Genomic DNA, 19,088 nt, shown 5'->3' on the forward strand with positions numbered 1-19,088 from the left:
GTACTGGGGCCTTTGTCTTGTTTCTGGGGATTGTTGCCGATGTCATCCTCAACCCTCTAATTTAGGTGTCCATGGGGACGTTACTGCCATTGGCTACTTGAGCTGCACACAGATCAGAGGTGGTAGTGGCAACTGTTGTCGCAGTTACATTGCAGTTGTCGGTTTGGCTAGAGGATTGCTAATAGGGCCCTAGTTAATGTAGGAGGTATGTTGGCTGACGAGTGCCAGGATGTAAGTTTGACGTAGTGGCCTTCCCTCCTGTCGTGGCTTTCCCTTTGCTCCATCGTTGGCATGACAGCATGCCCCCATGGGACTGTTGTTGGTGTAGTGTAATGGTGTGCCCCAGCTTCTGTCTGTGCAGGCCATGCCCCAATGCCGTGCCCCTTTACCCATGCCACTCCATGTATATGATGACTTCCATGCATTTTGTGGTTGGTATCCCCCCCCGCTTGCAGTTAACATTTGTGCATTTTAATTACCCATGCAACTTACCCTGCATGTGCGTTGTCTCCTGGTAGTCTGCGCTGTCCTGTCCTATAATCCCTGTGACGATCTCCTCAGGGATGACGGCTGCGACCATCTCCTCCATGTGGTCCAGGGCCTCCTGGTGTGCTGGACTCCCCCCTCCAGTCTGTAGTGCTGCCTTCCTGTTCCTGGCCATCTTTTCCTTGGTCCTGCGCTTGCAGTCATGCCAGCGTTTCTTGCACTCTATGACTGTTCTGCGTACTTCAGCCACACTGTTAATCTTGTCGACAATTTGTTGCCATATAGCCTCTCTCCTACTGATTGGCAACTTTGATGTGACAAACAGTTGGTGCTGATGTTCCGTCACCTCTTTAACCAGAATTTCCTGCTCCTCTGCACTAAAGCGACACTTTCTTTTCTTCTTAAAAATGCCCTGGTTCTTGTGTGGGTCCTCCTGGATGGTTCCTGGTCTGCTGTCATCTTCCTGGGGTCTGTAGTGACATCTGGGATCCATTTTGGCTCTCCTCTGGTGAAATGGCTGTGTTCGCTGTGTTTTTTGACGCTATTGCGTAAAAAAAAAATGTCGCATATCCTGTTTGCGGTGTCATAAATCGACCCACAGTCATTTCCGCCGCGTTAACGTAGTTTTCCTTTACGACTTGACGCTGCGGTGTGCGTCAAAAATAATGACTCCCACCTGTTGTTTGCACCGCCGTGCGTCAAAGTATAAATCTGACGCCCGCACGGCGCACCAAAATGGCATTAGCCGGCGGTAATATTTTTGACGCAAAACTGCGCTGGCGCAGTTTTGCGTCAAAAAGTATAAATATGGGCCAAAGTATTAAGTCAGTATGCTATTGAAAAAGTATGTATAGTTTAGATTGGAATGGACACGCTATTAATTATTTGTGATAACCTCACTAAATTATACTGTCTATATTCAAGCTGCAATTGCTACGTTTCACTGAATGTTCTTCTTGTTTGTTTGCTGTTAGGTGCACAAGGGACATCACATAGACTACTGCCAGACACAAGACTGGCACTGAGTAACATCACCTGAGTACTCCTCCTCTGCTTTGTTTGTGCAGCTAGGTGCTAACTGCCAGAGCAAGTAATTTGAAGATGGCTCCAAAGAAAGGTGTTCCTGCCAAGAAAGTGGCCAGTGAGAAGGAGAAGAAGAACAAGATTGCCACCACTGGCGTCCCGTCCTCCACCTTTTTCAGTAAATGTGGTGTGCCTGCCCCTCCCTCCTTCGGGCAGCAAAAAGGTGGGAGCAGGACTTTCATATCAGCGGCACCACCCCACCCCAACCTAAGCCCAAGCCCAGGGTTCTCAACAAAGCAGCCACTGCAGTCATGGCAAAAAGCAGTGAGTCTAAGTTGGATTTGTCTCAGCCTTAAAGTACCCAGTCATTGCAGGAAAATGAGCAAAGTAGGCATCAGAAGCCACATCCTGAAGTAGGGGCAGAACATAAAGTTGAGCTTCCTGCGAGCAAGATGAGCTCTTGACCCACTGGCTTCACGATCCCCAGCAAGAAGAAGCAAGGTTACGCCACCATCATCTCCAAGCCCTCATTCTGATTATCTGGGCATGGAATGAACTCTGGCTGAGTCCACAGCCCTTCATGAGAGGCAAGGATAAAAGAAAGGTCCTGAAATCCTTGGAATTATGGAAAGTGAGAGTGATGAGAATTAGCCAGGTGATTTTCAATATGGAGGGTTGCTCAGAGGACACCAAGATGACCCCTTCTCTTCAACCTGCTCAGAGTGATGTGTTCCACCACTACCCCCAGCTTCCTTATATACAAGGACCCCACTGAGACCTGCATCCATCTCTACCTCAGTCAAAGTATGCAATGCAGAGAGGTAAACAACACACCCACCTACCTCGGTTTATTGAGGTATTGGCAATGGCACACTAAAAAAGCTCTCCACAACAGTTTGGGACTTCTTTATGATTAGCAAGCAGGAGGATAACATTTCAATATGCTCTATTTGCCACGTATGTATTGGTCGAGGTTATCCAGGTTCACAATGTGGTCAAGGTGGTCAAATGTCCCACATGAAAAAACATCACACAATCTAGTTGGAGGAGCACCTTAAAAAGATAGCTGGTGATGAGGAGATCACAGTGATAGAAGAAGGAGGTAATGAGGAAGAAGAGAATGGCAGCTTTTCACAATGCAGGCCTGCCTCCTGCAATGTGCCAGCATCAGTCACATCAGGAGCCTCCAAATGGCACAAAACTAAAATGCAGGCACCACCGCATATAGATATTCCCCCAAAATGCAGATTGAGTCTACCACCTCCTGGTTCTCTCTGGAAGTTGCCTATATCAGTGGCACAACAAATAAAAGAAACCAAGCTACTATTATGGGCATGTTTAAGCAGGAGGGGCCCTACAAATATAATAACCCAACAGCACTTTTGTACAACGGGAAGCTGGCAAAATTGTTAGCTCTGAACCTCCTCTGTTTTTTGTGGAAGGAGTGGGATTTCTAAAATTTGTGGTGGCCAGCTGCCTAAAATAGAAGGTTCACAGCCAGACCTATTTTATCAGAGTTGCTGTGCCAGCACTCTATCATGATGTGCTGCAATTGGCCAAGCTATGCAGCAGAGTGCTGCTCACGTTATCTACCTGACAACAGACATGTGGACCAGTTGTCCAGTAGCTGATTACATGTGTATCACTGCACACTGAATCTCTTTTGTGGGAGTTAGACAACGGCTGCCTGCAGGTCTCAGTGCTAAAGAAGGTTGTAAGAGCTTTTGGTGGCATACAACTGTAACAATGTTTGCCATGGAGAAATCCCATGCAGCTGCAAGCATCTTGGAAGAGTTTAACAACAAAGAGTTTAAATGACTTTGACTCAAAGGTCTCAGAATTGGCTATCTTGGCACAGAGAATGGCAGTAATATAGTCAAGACAATTGCAGATGGTGGATATGTCAATCTCCTGTGTTTGGTGCATTGCATCACCCTGACTGTGCAGGTCTTTCTCAATTAAGAAGACATTGTTAGCTGCATGCCCGCCACCTGAAGAATCTACTCTCATTTCAGTCATTCTTTTAAACCCCAGAAGCAGTTGAGGATCATTCAACGTGCTGATAGTGTACCTGTTAAAGCCCTCATACAGGCAGTGCCTACACATTGGAACTAAACCTACTACATTTTGCAACATCTGAGCAGTACAGACCGATCACCAACTTTGTCCTTTACAGAGGAGGAGATGCAACTGGGAAAAGCATGACCATGGAAATGGACAAATGGGGCTAGTCAAATGTCTGACACAAATGCCACTTCCTTTTTAGGTTTTCACATGGGAAGTCAGCAAGGAGGACAGTACAATGAGCCAAGCAATCTTGTTACATCTGCTACAGGACCATTTGAAAAAGGTGTTGCAAAGGTTTGCGAATGTGAACAAAGAGGCAAAAGAGTCGGTTCAGAGCTTAATCCTTTGCTTGGCTGATAATACAAGGCTGCAAAGAGAGATTGTGTCTTCCAAAGAGTACCTATGTGCCACAATACTTGATCCATGGTACAAAAAATACTGGCCACTTTCATTCCTTTTTCAAAAGGGGATGTTTAACAAATGCAATATTGGGATTGTTGTCCAAGTGAGAGACCTGGAAGAAGAATAGCTGGAAGTTAGAGGCCCCGGCAAAAGTTCTTGTGTGCAGCCTTAGTCATCCAGAGAGGGCAGTGCTGTTGTCTTACAACCATAACCATCACCACCAGTTACACCAGCAATAGAAAAATCTGACCCAACATCTGCAATGGCTTGGTTTGAAGTAGCAGGGCTTAATCAAGTGCAGAGGAGAAGGCCACAGCAGTTGAGCAAGTGGCAGGAGCAATGACCTATCAGAGGATGGTCCAAGACTATCTGGATGACCCAAAAGAGGTCTACTTGGATCAAAACCCATTGGTCTATTGAGATGGGAAGGTGTGCCAATAATCAGAGCTCATCTCTCTGGCAATCAGGCATCTGACTTTTCATGTAGCCAGGGTGTCTTCTGAGCATGTGTTTGGTGCAGCTGACAAAGTTGTCACAGTCAGAAGAACCAGTCTCTCACCTCAAAACATGGAGCGACTGACCATAATTAAAATGAACCAAAACTTCATACCACAAGATTACACTGTTCCTCAAACAGTACAGGAAGAGGTTGAGGGCAATTCATTAAACTCAAGTTTATCAGCTGATGGACATCTGGATGAACTCTTTGAGTTTGAGGATGAACTCTACTTCCCTGACTAAGTAGACTACAACAGAGCGTTCATATACATTATTGTTGAACTGCTTTGCAAAAATATAATGGATTTAGAAGAGCATTTATATTGGTATCTGACTTATGCAGCCCCACCATTTATTCACATGTATAGACTGGAGTGGAGTTGGACCAGTGTACACAGAAGCCTCTGCATTTGCTTAAAGAACATGAAGAAGACAATGCTTCCCATCCCTATCCTTCTTTTTTCATCCCCTAGCTAGATGTAGCAAGTAAAGATCATTATTTTGTTTACGAGACTGCCATTATTTGTTGCTTTAATGGCAAAAGAGAAGACACAATAGGCAAACGTGCAACACCATGCTTGGAACAACAGTTAATAAGTATTGCACCAAAGAGTGATATATTGAGTGTGTGATGATGATTTGTGTGATGGCTGGGAGGGTGCTGTTCAACTAATTTGTAAACTTTAATTTAATCTTTGGAACCTGAAAGGCGATTCTCCCTGAATAACTGCCTTGCTTTCAACTTAACTAGAATTACTTACAGGGTCCATTCCTTTGCTGTATTTCTTTGTTTCAGGTTGTTCTTGTTAGGGTTTGTACACAGCAAAGAGCATGTCCCCTCTCACTGCACTAGTGGGTTCTGTAATAGCTCCCTTTTAAACTTACTATTGAAAGCCTTTCTTGTTATCTCACCTTCCCCCCCCCCCAGGCTTCTGTGTATGTTGTTTAATGTGCTGTTTTGTTTACACATTGGGCCTTGCTTTTACCAAGGCTTCTTTAAAACACTCCTCCCTAGGCCATGTGTTAATCCAACTCATTTGCATAATAACTGAAACTCTGCACACCTTTCAAGAACATGTGCAGCATGTGAGGACCACACCCAGCTCTTCAAACCACACCCAGCTCTGCACACCTTCCAAGAACATGTGCAGCATGTGAGGACCACACCCAGCCCTTCAAACCACACCCAGCTCTTCGAACCACACCCAGCCCTGTCTATAAAAGGCATCCCCGAGCCTCACCCAGTGCTTGTGCTCGTCTACCTCCCGCTTACCTGAGAACAGATCCCACGGCGCTGGCACTCCTGCTCTTTACAGACTTTCTTTGACTTCAATGGGCGCAGCTGCTGGCTCTTCCTTCTTCTGGTTTCCGGTTCCTCCTTGCCTCAGCCTCTCTCCTACGAGTAACCTGCAAAAGAGAAAGAAGACAAGGTTAGACTGATCAGTACCTCTTGCCAGCAACAAGTAAGTGCAAAACTTTTTATTACCTGAGGGAGCTTTGACGGCAATTTCTGGATTCATGTATAGACAGTTTGAGGCGAAGTGCCTTCCACGAGCATTGTGATTCAGGCTCTTTGTTGCAGGAGTATTTTGCAGGACTTTCTGAAGCGGACATTGTTTTTTTTCATGGAACTTTTGGGAATCGAACAGTGGAAACCATTGACAGCAAGGCAAACAGTAAATCAAGGACTTGCACAAATTATATGCTGTATTTTGATGTAAAAGTACAGTATTTGTTTTATAAAAGATTCTGGAAATATGCGAAAAGTGAGTCTGCTATTGGGAATTTAGGCTTTAGTTATATTATGATGAATGTTTGATATTGGTAATTCTGATAACGGTATTTGTTTAATGTTTTAGAAGCTTTACAGTAATAGAAAACACATCCCAGAGCAGTAACACATTCCAAACCTGGAAACTAGAGACCAGGATCCAAGAGGTACTTTTAGAAGAGAATTTCTAATAAATAAAGGGATGGTCAGGAACCCATTTAGGAATAGGTTGCACTTATCTGTTCTTTGTTTATGTTTCATTAGGCACCAGTTTCTACAGAAGTCAGAAAGGGCCGCAGATTTGTGCAGCACTTCAACAGTGGAAACGCAAGAACGGTGTTGTCTCTCTTTTTTTTATTTTATCCACTTCCCCCCTTCCCTTGAGCTTCTGTTCTTAGTGCACTGTTTTAAAAACTAGTGTGCTGGAACAAGCAGTTACAGGGTGGGGTCGGATTGTCTTCAACCTCCATCAGAACTGAACAAGAACTCAGGTGAGCTGGGCTTTGACAGTTCTGGGACCAGTCAGTTTAGCTTAGTTAACAAGCCTACACAAAATGCTCAAATTCTTTTATGCTTCTTGTTCATCAACTGCACGTTGGGTCTATCTCTTTCAATCTAATTTTGAGTCGGGACTCGAAGTCAGGACACAAAGTCAGGACATGACTACAGAAAAATGTGGCACGTGCATTGCTGAGATGGAATTTACATTTTTTTAGTAGGCTGGGACAGAAGAAAAGAATGATGACATGACGTTTTAGTAGTAGGTGACTGAGTGCTGCAGTTTCAGGTGACTAAATGCTCTGGGCAAGGAATTGATGGGTGGTATACAAATACAGTAGTCAATGAGAAAATAAGGTGATTTACCACTTGTCCCTGCCACCACTGGGGTTGCTACCCCTCCAACTGCCTGGTCTTCCTCTGCCATGCCTGGCTGCTGGCCCTGGCTGCTGCCCTGCAGTTCTTTGTGCCTAGAAAAAACATACTTTTCCCATTTTAGGTACCAGATTAGCCTCCTAAGGAATTATTTGTACAAAGTACAATAGCAATACCCCCCTACCATTCAGTTAGCAGTATCTTCTATAGAAACTATCACTTTGAGAGGTTTGTTGGTTGAGTGCATGTTAAAAAAGCCAGGTAGGCAAGTCAAAAAAAAAGGTTTTTTCTCCTAAAGGAGGGATAAGGCTAGAAAAGGATAAGAGTGAAGAGCAATGAATGGGTAGAAGTAAATGGTCAATGAAAGACAGATTAGTAGATAATGGGATCTCATTCTTTTCCTGCAATATGCTATGTCATAGAAGCTGCTAGTATACTGTATAAATAAGATAACACTGACACCATGGCCACTCTATGTCTATGACCCTGTACTTTTGACTGTTTGATCAAGAAAGCCTTCTCAACCAACCTGTTCAGTCAATAGTTTACTTGGGCCTGCGATCCCATTCACTGTAGCACAAATCTATTTTCTTAACAGTACTACATAAGACATATAACAGACGGGTGAGGGAAAGCTTACTAAAAAGAGACCAGAAAAAATCTGAAGACAGGAGAAAGTCAGCTACGGAAACAGGAACTATAGATAAACAAAGTAATGCAGGGATAACAAACATTAGATAGGGGCAATGAAAAAATATAGATGGCATAATTACACAAGGCCATAACTATACTAGTGGGGAGAGTTAAAAGTAAGAAAAAATAATAAATATGACTTACTAGGGCCAGCAGAACCATCTGACGTGGCACTGGTTGTGGTGGCAGCTGCTTGGCCCTTGGATCTCCTCTTGCCTTCGGATGCTTATGAAAGGAATACAGAAGATTAAAAAAGATTAGTGGTACTCTCTACAAAGAACATTTACATTTTGAAAGGCACAGAATTGTGTTTTCTAAATCAGATAGCCTATTCCTAGTTTCCTAAACCTAAAATATTAAACTACTCATACATTACCATGAATGATCTTTGCTCCTCTGCCCCCTTTGCTCAAATCTGTCTCCCTTTGCAATACATGTTACGTAGCAGGAAATTGGGATTATATGAGCTACCTAAAGACACTGAGAAGAATGCTAGCACCCTGATATATACGTGACAGGACCAGAGCCAGCATCCCTTCTTAAATCAACCCAAGCGAGTGCCGAGCACTTGGCTAGTTCAAGCTGGAACACAAGCCAAGCAGTATCATTCCTTTGACATCCATCCCACTCCTACAGTGCAACACCCTCCCTGTCAGGCTGACACCATGCATCACTATTCCCAGGGCCCATATTTATTAAGGATTTCTGCTATCCTTCTTGGCTATAAGGATCGTATTTGTGCAGGAAGATGTCCCTGCCCATACTTAAACAACCCAGGGTGCTTTATCTAGAAAACTAAGAATGGTTATGGAATATGTCGCCACACTTCAAATCATTCCACAGCACAGGCTCCCTGGGTTAACTGTTCATAAAAACCCAAATAACACAAACATAATATGCACAAAATGTGGGAGAGGCACTCTTTAAGTAGTAGGTCAGCTCTCAATGTGTTTAAAAAATAGAATTGATAATCCATATGTACGTCCAAGAGTAATTGCTCAGTCTTCCAAATACCATAATAAATAACAAACATAGCCACAATGTAAGTGACAAACACAGTCAACTCATTTCATCCCAAAGACAAAGGGACCTCTTCAGGGCTGATAAAAGCACATAAGACATAATAAACATTTATTTAAATTACATTCTCTGCAATTGTTTAAAACATAAGAAACACATACATTATTAAAAGCATAATATTTTAATGATTTAATACTATTTTAATGATTCACAGAACAACTTAGGGTTCATGACCACACCTATGTATGGCCCTAAGCGCAAACAAGGCATGCACCATATACATATCTATAATGAATTAGTTGGCTCAAAGTTCACAATTCACATCCCAAATCCAAAATATTGTTTCAATATGTGTTAATTAATGCATTTAATGCATTCTCTTGATTCATCTAACTTCAAAATTAATCAACACAAATATAATCAGCAATCCTTATACAGAACATGGCCTAGGACATTAAAACAATCATTCAAAAATGATTAGTACTTTTTGACAAACTACTCCCAGGTTTTTAAAAACTTTGAACAAACAGTTATTTTGTACTACACTTTGAAACTAATGTCAAATTCAATGAACAGAAATTATAGGCATGCTCAGTTCAAGTAGTCGTATGTGATTGGTTGCCCCTATCCAAACACATATCGTCATTTCTTAGTATGCAATCCAGATCAATAGTCACAAACAATATTCTTATAGCTTTGTTTTACCAATTTGCTATCATCCAAAGGAAAGAAGTACTTTACAAATTCATTTATCCACTGTTTTGAGTTGTAGTAAATAGTGCCATATTCATACTTTCAGCAGTCATCTACAAATAGAAGTAATATGATTTGACTCACTAATTCTCTCTTCATCTCACAAGAAAATCATTTGGCCATTATGCAACAGATTAAGCACAGCCTGAAAGTTTAGCTAACATGGCAATATGTAATCTTCATATACTTAACAGGCCTATAAACTGCATCCAATATTTCAAGAGTCAAAAAGCTGACCACCAGTTAGTCAGCAAGACAATAATTCAATCATACTTCTTTGTACATACAAGGCATTTTACTTGCAAGGGCTTCTGCACTGGCATGGTTCCCCTGCTTGCTATGCCACCAGATTCTAGCTAGCCTGGCTGATAAGTGGTGAGACCCTGAAACTGGTCCCAGGATGCTTGTTTCTGGTCCAGGGAGGACCTGCACCGGCAGTTCGGACTGGCCTGTTCCCATGGAGAGCAGGGTCAAGACTGATTTGCATATGACTGGGTCCAAACTGGAAGGGCATGACAAGCAAAAACACTGATGGTTTAAACCCAGATCTGTGGCTGGGGGTGAATATTTGATTTGTTCTGCATTCCATCCATCATCTTTTCTTTTTGCATTTGTCACCCTAAGTGGGAAGGGTATACCCAGATGTGGGTCTCATGCTCACTATGCCACAAGATTCAAGCTAGTCTGGCTGATGAGGTGTGATACCCCAAAATGGGTCTTAGGATGCTTGTTTCTGGTCCAGGGAGGACCTGGCCTGGCAGTTCGGGCTGGACTGTTCACATGGAGAGCAGTGTTAAAACTGGAATGGCATGCCAAGCAAAAAACCTGATGGATTAAACCCAGATCTGTGACTGGGGATAAATGTTTGATTTGTTCTGCATTCCATCCATCATCTGTTCTTTTTTATTTGTCACCCTAAGTGGAAGGGTATGCCCAGACGTGGCAACACGTGTTTCATCTGGGGTGTGTCGCCCCACGACTTCCTCAGGGCATTCCATGGCTGTAAACAATACAGAATGTATACTCTTTAATGAAATGTCCAAATTAATTTATATGTGCCACCAACTAACCTTGTGCAGTATAATTAGTCATTTAGTATGCAATAGGTGGAGAACAAACATTAGACTATTTTTTTGTGTAATAACGTTTGTCCATAAACTTGTAGTTTGAAATCTCATTTATGTCTTATCACTACTATACATAATTCCATTCATGCTACTTCACCCTTGTGTGTAATGCATGCACATACAAATAAACTTCCAACCCCTTACTTGGGGATCTATATAGGCATATCCTTGTAGAATCTGTGTAATGTACCCAGACACTCTACCTGTCTTTAGTTGTCAAATTTCCTCTCCAGTATTCCTCCATGGAATGACTTCCTCCGTGGTATCCAATTAGATATTACCTATTTACTCCCTTATACAATAACATCATATTAAATATTCAGTAAGTCTAATTATATTTACTCTTCTCTCTAAACAAGTAACTGTCTATATACCATCTCCTTCTAAACTTGCTTACCTTCTATTCTTTTGTTCATAAAATATCTGGCCTGGCAGTTTGGACTGGACTATTCTAATGGGGAGCAGGGTCAAGACTGATTTGCATATGGCTGGAGCCAAACTGGAATGGCATGGTAAGCAAAAAAAAATGATGGATTCAACCCAGATCTGTGACTGGGGGAAAGTTTGATTTATTCTGCATTCCATCCAGCATCTGTTTTTTTTTACACTTGCAATAGCATTTGCGTAGTAGGCAGCACTCTGTGCACCCACGGTAGGGAGAAAGCAGGAATGCAATAAATCTTGATAAATTATTAAATATGTCACATTCATGCTCTCTCCTTGTGACTAAGTGCATCTAGTTGTCTTGCTGCCCTGCATGAAATTTTAATAACTCGGGGTCCCAATGCCCTCAGCAAAGTGTACTGATAAACTGTGGTGTATTACATCGCATGCGCACATCTTTAGGAAGAAAGATATTGGACATAGCTGTAAGCATTCTCTGATGCTAAAAGTGCATTTATTATGTGAGTAGCACACACTAACATTAAAAAACCACTTGCGTGAGATGAGCATGTTACCACCCTCATAAATAAAATGTCCTTTTTGTACCAGAGGGGCAGGTGCCCACGCTAATTTTTGCAAAGATAAATCTATACATCTGTATATATATATATATATATATATATAATTCTCTGAAAAAAACAAAGGTTACAGGAACGTTATAATTAGATTCTGAATTTACTCACAAAAACCCATAGAAATTCAGCAGTTATAGTTAGAGTTCTTTCAAGTAACGGTAACTCACGCCCTAAGGTACCTAACTTGCACCTTTGCTGTGCACAGCTAACTACTCCACATATTATATCATTGATGAATTCTTCTATGGCATCTTTGAGAGAGTGTATCTGGAGATGAGAGTGGCTGCCATATTGTCTCTCTGGGTGTGAGAGTGCGTACATCAGTGTTTAAGTGGTTGCAACTTTGAGAGAATGTATCTGGGGATGAGAGTGGCTGTCACATTGTCTGTCTGGGTGTGAGAGTTCGTACATCAGTGTTTAAGTGGTTGCGTAACTGTCTGAGTGGGTCTGTGAGTGGGTGCATGAGGGTCTGACAGGGTCTGTGAGCGGGTGCATGAGGGTCTGAGTGGGTCTGTGAGTGGGTGCGTAAGTGTCTGAGTGGATGTGTGAGAGGATAAACATTAAAAGAGATAGAGAGAGAGAGAGAGAGAGAGAGAGAGACAGAAAGAGTGAGAGGGAAAGAGATGGAGAGATGTTTATGCTTTGATATATGACATACTTAGAAATGAGATATTTCTGAACAAATTAAAAAGAAAAATTTGTTTGTCATTTAAAAAGAGTAAGATTACCTTGGAGTATGAGCCTTAAAGTTTTTTGTAAAAAAAAATAAAAAAGATGGAAATGAGTCAGGATGGACTTGAACCCTCAACTCGAAGGTCTCACAATGACCTATTCGTTTCTTTTTTAAAAAAAATAAAAATATTTTTAGAGCCCTTTATGGGCTATCTGGGACCACAGGGCAGTCCCTACATATTTTGTTAAACATTTTTTTTGTTTTCAAACAAGCCCTTTATGGGCTATCTGGGACCGCGGGGAAAGCCTCAGGGCCTCCCCCGAGGTCCCATGGCTTCATCAACCAAAGAACTGCTTTAAGCAGCAGCTCCCTGGTTGCTGAAGCAAACCTTTCATCTCTCTTCTCTGCATTCATATCTTCGTGCAGGGAACAGAGATGAAAGGTCTGTTGTCTGCTGTCAAATACTGGAATGTTTGGTGTGACTTGGCTGGAGCTGCAAAGCTTGAGCCAAGCCACAGCAATCAGTTATGTCCTAGTGGTGGGCATCCCGGGGCATAGCGGGAGCCAGCCCTGGGGGGTGGCGGCCCCCAGGGCCTTCAGTGGCTCCATGTGCCGCATGGTCCCCCCTTTTATGTGAAGGAAACCCCATGGAGGTTGTGATCCCCAGGGCTGCGGGGGAACTGCACGGACCCCCACACTATCCCCCCCACCTCCCCCTTCAAAAAAGCATTTTGCCCCGGTTGGTGGTCTCCATGGTGGGGGGGCACGCGCCTTCCGCTAATATTTCTATATTTGCCCTGGGGAGATAGTGGTCCCTGAGGCTGTGGGGGAGACCGTAGGGCTCCCCCACTTTAAAAAAGCATTCTGCCCCAGGGATATTGGTCCCCGGATGTAGGTGGACCACACAACCCCCTGCTGATATTTTTATTATATAGCCCTGGGGAGGTGGTGGTCCCCGGGGCTGTGGGAGGGGGGCAGAAGGCCCCCCCTATTAAAAAGGAAAGAGTGCCCCTAGGACCTGGTTTACCTGGGGGCTTATTTAAAACAAGAGCAGGAGCTGCACTTTAAAAAAATGTCACCGCGGATTTGCGACCCCGTCACAAATTTGTAGTAAAATCTTCTTAAATAATGTTTTTAAGCCCTCAGGGTTCCCTTTGGGACACCAGCACCAGAGGGTGTTCGTACCCTGGCCCCTTTTGTATATTTTATTCTTTTTTCTGGGACTCAGTTTCAGCCGAGTCCCAAGATGGTTGACAACAAGTGTCATCAGTCAATCAGATCTCAGCAGGAGATCGGGAGGGGTCGTGAATCCTTCACTTCCCTATATAGAAATTTGTTTTCCCTTAGTTTCTCAAAAACTACTGAATGGATTTACACCAAAACAAAAAAAGGTTACTTTCTGGAAGCAGGACCTGCCTTTCTGCCAAATTTGTGTAATTCCGCCCAGTAGTGTCAGCGGTATTGCTGTTCAAAATTCATATGGAAAAATGAATGGGGAAAAAGTGTTTTGGGACCCCCCTTTTTCTCTGCCCCCCCCCCCCCCCAGATGGATCACCCTGCAATTTTCCCAGCAGCAGCTCAAGTGAGCATCGTATTTTCTTCAAAATGTTTGTAAAGATTCATCAAGAGGCACCAAATGTATTAGCAAAACAAAAATAGCTCTTTTTATAAAAACCTGTTACTAACAATAATTACCTAGTAGCGACCGCCACTAGTTAATATACACACACATACATAAACACAATGAATACACTAATACACATATGTAATTTATATTTTATGATGAAATTAACACATTCACCTTTTTTACAAAACCAAAATTATGTTACCCATCGAACCCCACATCCTTGACACCTAGCAGGTCAATCAGGTCCTGCTCCTGGTCTAAGATGCTGGCCCAGTGGTGCGTTAGCTGCTGTTGGGTGCGCTGGACCCCTGAGCTGTGGCGCACATAGTGCCACACTTGCCCCCAGAACAGGTGATTTTCCCAAAGGGCAGAAGCCTTACTGGTCCTACTGCCTGCTGTCAACACATGGGGCAGGTGGTGCTGCACCCAAACTATTAGTGGGACCACCTCTGCCTCACCCACAGGGTATGAGGGTAGCACTGGAGCTGGCTGCTTCCGCCATAGCGTGTGACGAAATGAAGGTGAACTGGGATAGGAAACTTAAGAAGGAAAAAAGAAACAGTAAAAGGAAAAGGAAGAGGACAGAAAAGGAAAATAAACAACAACTGTACAAAAAGTCACAAAAAGCATACATAGAAACATGAATACACACAGCGAAAGAGGGACAGTAATAAGAATAGTAAGTAAAAGGTGTGATAGGGTAATTGTCGATCAGATGGAGGTAGATTAGGCAGGACTGAAAAGTTGGAAAAGAGCAGGCAGGAAGCTAGGGAGAAGCAGGTAAACTAAATGGCTTGACCTTTTGCACCGTGTAGTGCAGTGCGTGCTGATTTTCAGCATGGAACGTGCTACTGGAGTGAAAAAAGCAATGCGAATGACAGGACTAGCATTTTTCACCCGCTGACAGAATTCCATGGAATCTTTCTTTTTTGGTTTCATCCAAGACTGCAAAGTAGGTATCTTTGCAGTTCTAGTTACTTGTTTGTACAATTCATCTTGGTACAGGAAGAAATTATGTGCTAAACAGCAACTAATAAATCCAATTACCAGTTGTGTATGTACTGTCTTATTGGGTGTTTTAGGTCTCGCTTACCAGATATTGCAAGTGGTCTGGTTGTGATTATATAGATTGTTAGCTTACAGTGTTCTTAGAGCCCACCCATTGATTACCATTGTTTGGCCTTATTGTTATTCTCATTTCCTTGTCTTTTATACCTTTGCTTCTGTGGACATTCCTTCCTCTTGTTTTTGCCCCTTCCCTAAAGCATAGTTTCATTACTTGTGCACTTTCACTTTTTACTTTTCAGGCTCTGCCTTTTTCTTTTGGTTCTTTTTGGGTAAGCATTGCACAAGAGTACATTATGGGGGTGATTCTAACCCTGGCGGTCGGTGTTAAAGCGGCGGCCAACCCGCCAACAGGCTGGCGGTAAAAAAAATGGGATTCTGAGCCTGGCGGGAACCGCCAACACAGACAGCCACCTTAACACTCCGACCGCCACGGCGGTACAAACAAACAGCGCGGCGGTCACCGCCAACAGACAGGCGGCAGACAATGTACCGCCCACACTATTCCAACTCACCAATCCGCCACCTTTTCCGGGGCGGGAGCACCGCCGATAAAAACACGGCGGAAACAGACTACGGACGGGAAAACGCTCACCACTACGCACTCCAGGAGGAAGGAGGACAGCATGGAACCCGAATTAAACATCCTACCTGCTCTCGTCTACCTTCTCATCTACCACGAGTACGAAGTCCGGCGCAGACGACAACGGTGAGTACTGCACCTACGACACACGGGAGGGGGAGGACGAAAGGTTACGGCACACACATATGCGACCCCCACCCCCCCCAACTATGTACTCACCAATGCAGAGCACCAAGTCACAGTGACACCACCCAAACACCCCTGAAAAATGCCAGGACATAATCATATTTGTAATAAATATTTATGTACCAAAAAGCTCCAGAAAATTAGCGTACAACCATGAAAGATATCCACAACAAAACTAATGACATACACATCAGTGTATAACTGAAGTAACAAGTCCTGCACATCCTACGAATTCAGCATGTCCGTGGGCCAAAGTCTTGAGAAACAAGGGCAAAGCCCACACAGGAGACCTGAGTCCTTTGGAGAGAACACTGCAGGGGCATCAGATGTAAAAACTACAGGCACCTCAGGGGGAAGGGAAGGGGGGGCACCACAGCCACATGAGTCCACGACGCCAGATCCACGAGGAGCCACCATGCCCACTGGACCATCCTGGGTAGTGCAAAGCCACAGTCTCTCAATGTCTCTACAGTGGGTGGGCTGCCCATTGGACCATCCTGGGGAGTGCAAAGCCACAGTCTCTCAATGTCTCTACAGTGGGTGGGCTGCCCACTGGACCATCCTGGGGAGTGCAAAGCCACAGTCTCTCAAGTCTCTACAGTGGGTGGGCTGCCCACTGGACCATCCTGGGGAGTGCAAAGCCACAGTCTCTCAATGTCTCTACAGTGGGTGGGCTGCCCACTGGACCATCCTGGGGAGTGCAAAGCCACAGTCTCTCAATGTCTCTACAGTGGGTGGGCTGCCCACTGGACCATCCTGGGGAGTGCAAAGCCACAGTCTCTCAAGTCTCTACAGTGGGTGGGCTGCCCACTGGACCATCCTGGGGAGTGCAAAGCCACAGTCTCTCAAGTCTCTACAGAGGGTGGGCTGCCCACTGGACCATCCTGGGGAGTGCAAAGCCACAGTCTCTCAATGTCTCTACAGTGGCTGGGCTGCCCACTGGACCATCCTGGGGAGTGCAAAGCCACAGTCTCTCAATGTCTCTACAGTGGCTGGGCTGCCCACTGGACCATCCTGGGGAGTGCAAAGCCACAGTCTCTCAATGTCTCTACAGTGGCTGGGCTGCCCACTGGACCATCCTGGGGAGTGCAAAGCCACAGTCCATCAGGTGGATGACAGTCTCCACTGGTCAAGGAGGAGGCATGGTGGGCACAGTGAACCATAAACGGTGCTTGAGATGGCGGTGCCCAGCGGAGCGGTGCTTGAGACGGCGGTGCCCAGCGGAGCGGTGCTTGAGACGGCGGTGCCCAGCGGAGCGGTGCTTGAGAGGAAGGGCCCAGCGGAGCAGTGCCTCAGAGAAAGGGCCCAGCGGAGCGGTGCTTGAGAGGAAGGGCCCAGCGGAGCGGTGCTTGAGAGGAAGGGCCCAGCGGAGCGGTGCTTGAGACGGCGGGGCCCAGCGGAGCGGTGCTTGAGAGGAAGGGCCCAGCGGAGCGGTGCTTGAGAGGAAGGGCCCAGCGGAGCGGTGCTTGAGAGGAAGGGCCCAGCGGAGCGGTGCCTCAGAGGAAGGGCCCAGCGGAGCGGTGCTTGAGAGGAAGGGCCCAGCGGAGCGGTGCTTGAGACGGCGGGGCCCAGTGGAGAGGTGCTTGAGACGGCGGTGCCCAGCGGAGCGGTGCTTGAGAGGAAGGGCCCAGCAGAGCGGTGCTTGAGAGGAAGGGCCCAGTGGAGCGGTGCTTGAGAGGAAGGGCCCAGCGGAGCGGTGCTTGAGACGGCGGGGCCCAGCGGAGTGGTGCTTGAGACGGCGGTGCCCAGCGGAGCGGTGCTTGAGAGGAAGGGCCCAGCGGAGCGGTGCTTGAGAGGAAGGGCCCAGCGGAGCGGTGCTTGAGAGGAAGGGCCCATCGGAGCGGTGCTTGAGAGGAAGGGCCCAGCGGAGCGGTGCTTGAGAGGAAGGGCCCAGCGGAGCGGTGCCTAAGAGGAAGGGCCCAGCGGAGCGGTGCTTGAGAGGAAGGGCCCAGCGGAGCGGTGCTTGAGACGGCGGTGCCCAGCGGAGCGGTGCTTGAGACGGCGGGGCCCAGCGGAGCGGTGCTTGAGAGGAAGGGCCCAGCGGAGCGGTGCTTGAGAAGAAGGGCCCAGCGGAGCGGTGCTTGAGACGGCGGTGCCCAGCGGAGTGGTGCTTGAGAGGAAGGGCCCAGCGGAGCGGTGCTTGAGAGGAAGGGCCCAGCGGAGCGGTGCTTGAGACGGCGGGACCCAGCGGAGCGGTGCTTGAGACGGCGGTGCCCTGTTCAGCGGTGCTCTTCTCCACGGCAGGCCCTGTTCAGCGGTGCTCTTCTGCACCGCGGGCCCTGTTCAGCGGTGCTCTTCTCCACGGCAGGCCCTGTTCAGCGGTGCTCTTCTGCACCGCGGGCCCTGTTCAGCGGTGCTCTTCTGCACCGCGGGCCCTGTTCAGCGGTGCTCTTCTCCACGGCAGGCCCTGTTCAGCGGTGCTCTTCTGCACCGCGGGCCCTGTTCAGCGGTGCTCTTCTCCACGGCGGGGCCCTGTTCAGCGGTGCTCTTCTCCACGGCGGGGCCCGGTTCAGCAGTGCTCTTCTGCACCGCGGGCCCTGTTCAGCGGTGCTCTTCTCCACGGCAGGCCCTGTTCAGCGGTGCTCTTCTGCACCGCGGGCCCTGTTCAGCGGTGCCTATCTCCACGGCGGGGCCCTGTTCAGCGGTGCTCTTCTGCACCGCGGGCCCTGTTCAGCGGTGCTCTTCTGCACCGCGGGCCCTGTTCAGCGGTGCCTATCTCCACGGCGGGGCCCTGTTCAGCGGTGCTCTTCTGCACCGCGGGCCCTGTTCAGCGGTGCTCTTCTCCACGGCAGGCCCTGTTCAGCGGTGCTCTTCTGCACCGCGGGCCCTGTTCAGCGGTGCCTATCTCCACGGCGGGGCCCTGTTCAGCGGTGCTCTTCTGCACCACGGGCCCTGTTCAGCGGTGCTCTTCTCCACGGCGGGGCCCTGTTCAGCGGTGCTCTTCTCCACGGCGGGGCCCGGTTCAGCGGTGCTCTTCTGCACCGCGGGCCCTGTTCAGCGGTGCTCTTCTCCACGGCAGGCCCTGTTCAGCGGTGCTCTTCTGCACCGCGGGCCCTGTTCAGCGGTGCCTATCTCCACGGCGGGGCCCTGTTCAGCGGTGCTCTTCTCCACGGCGGGGCCCGGTTCAGCGGTGCTCTTCTCCACGGCGGGGCCCGGTTCAGCGGTGCTCTTCTCCGCGGCGGGGCCCTGTTCAGCGGTGCTCTTCTCCACGGCGGGGCCCTG

Source organism: Pleurodeles waltl, chromosome 5, assembly GCF_031143425.1.
Source record: "Pleurodeles waltl isolate 20211129_DDA chromosome 5, aPleWal1.hap1.20221129, whole genome shotgun sequence".
Classification (NCBI taxonomy): Eukaryota; Metazoa; Chordata; class Amphibia; order Caudata; family Salamandridae; genus Pleurodeles; species Pleurodeles waltl.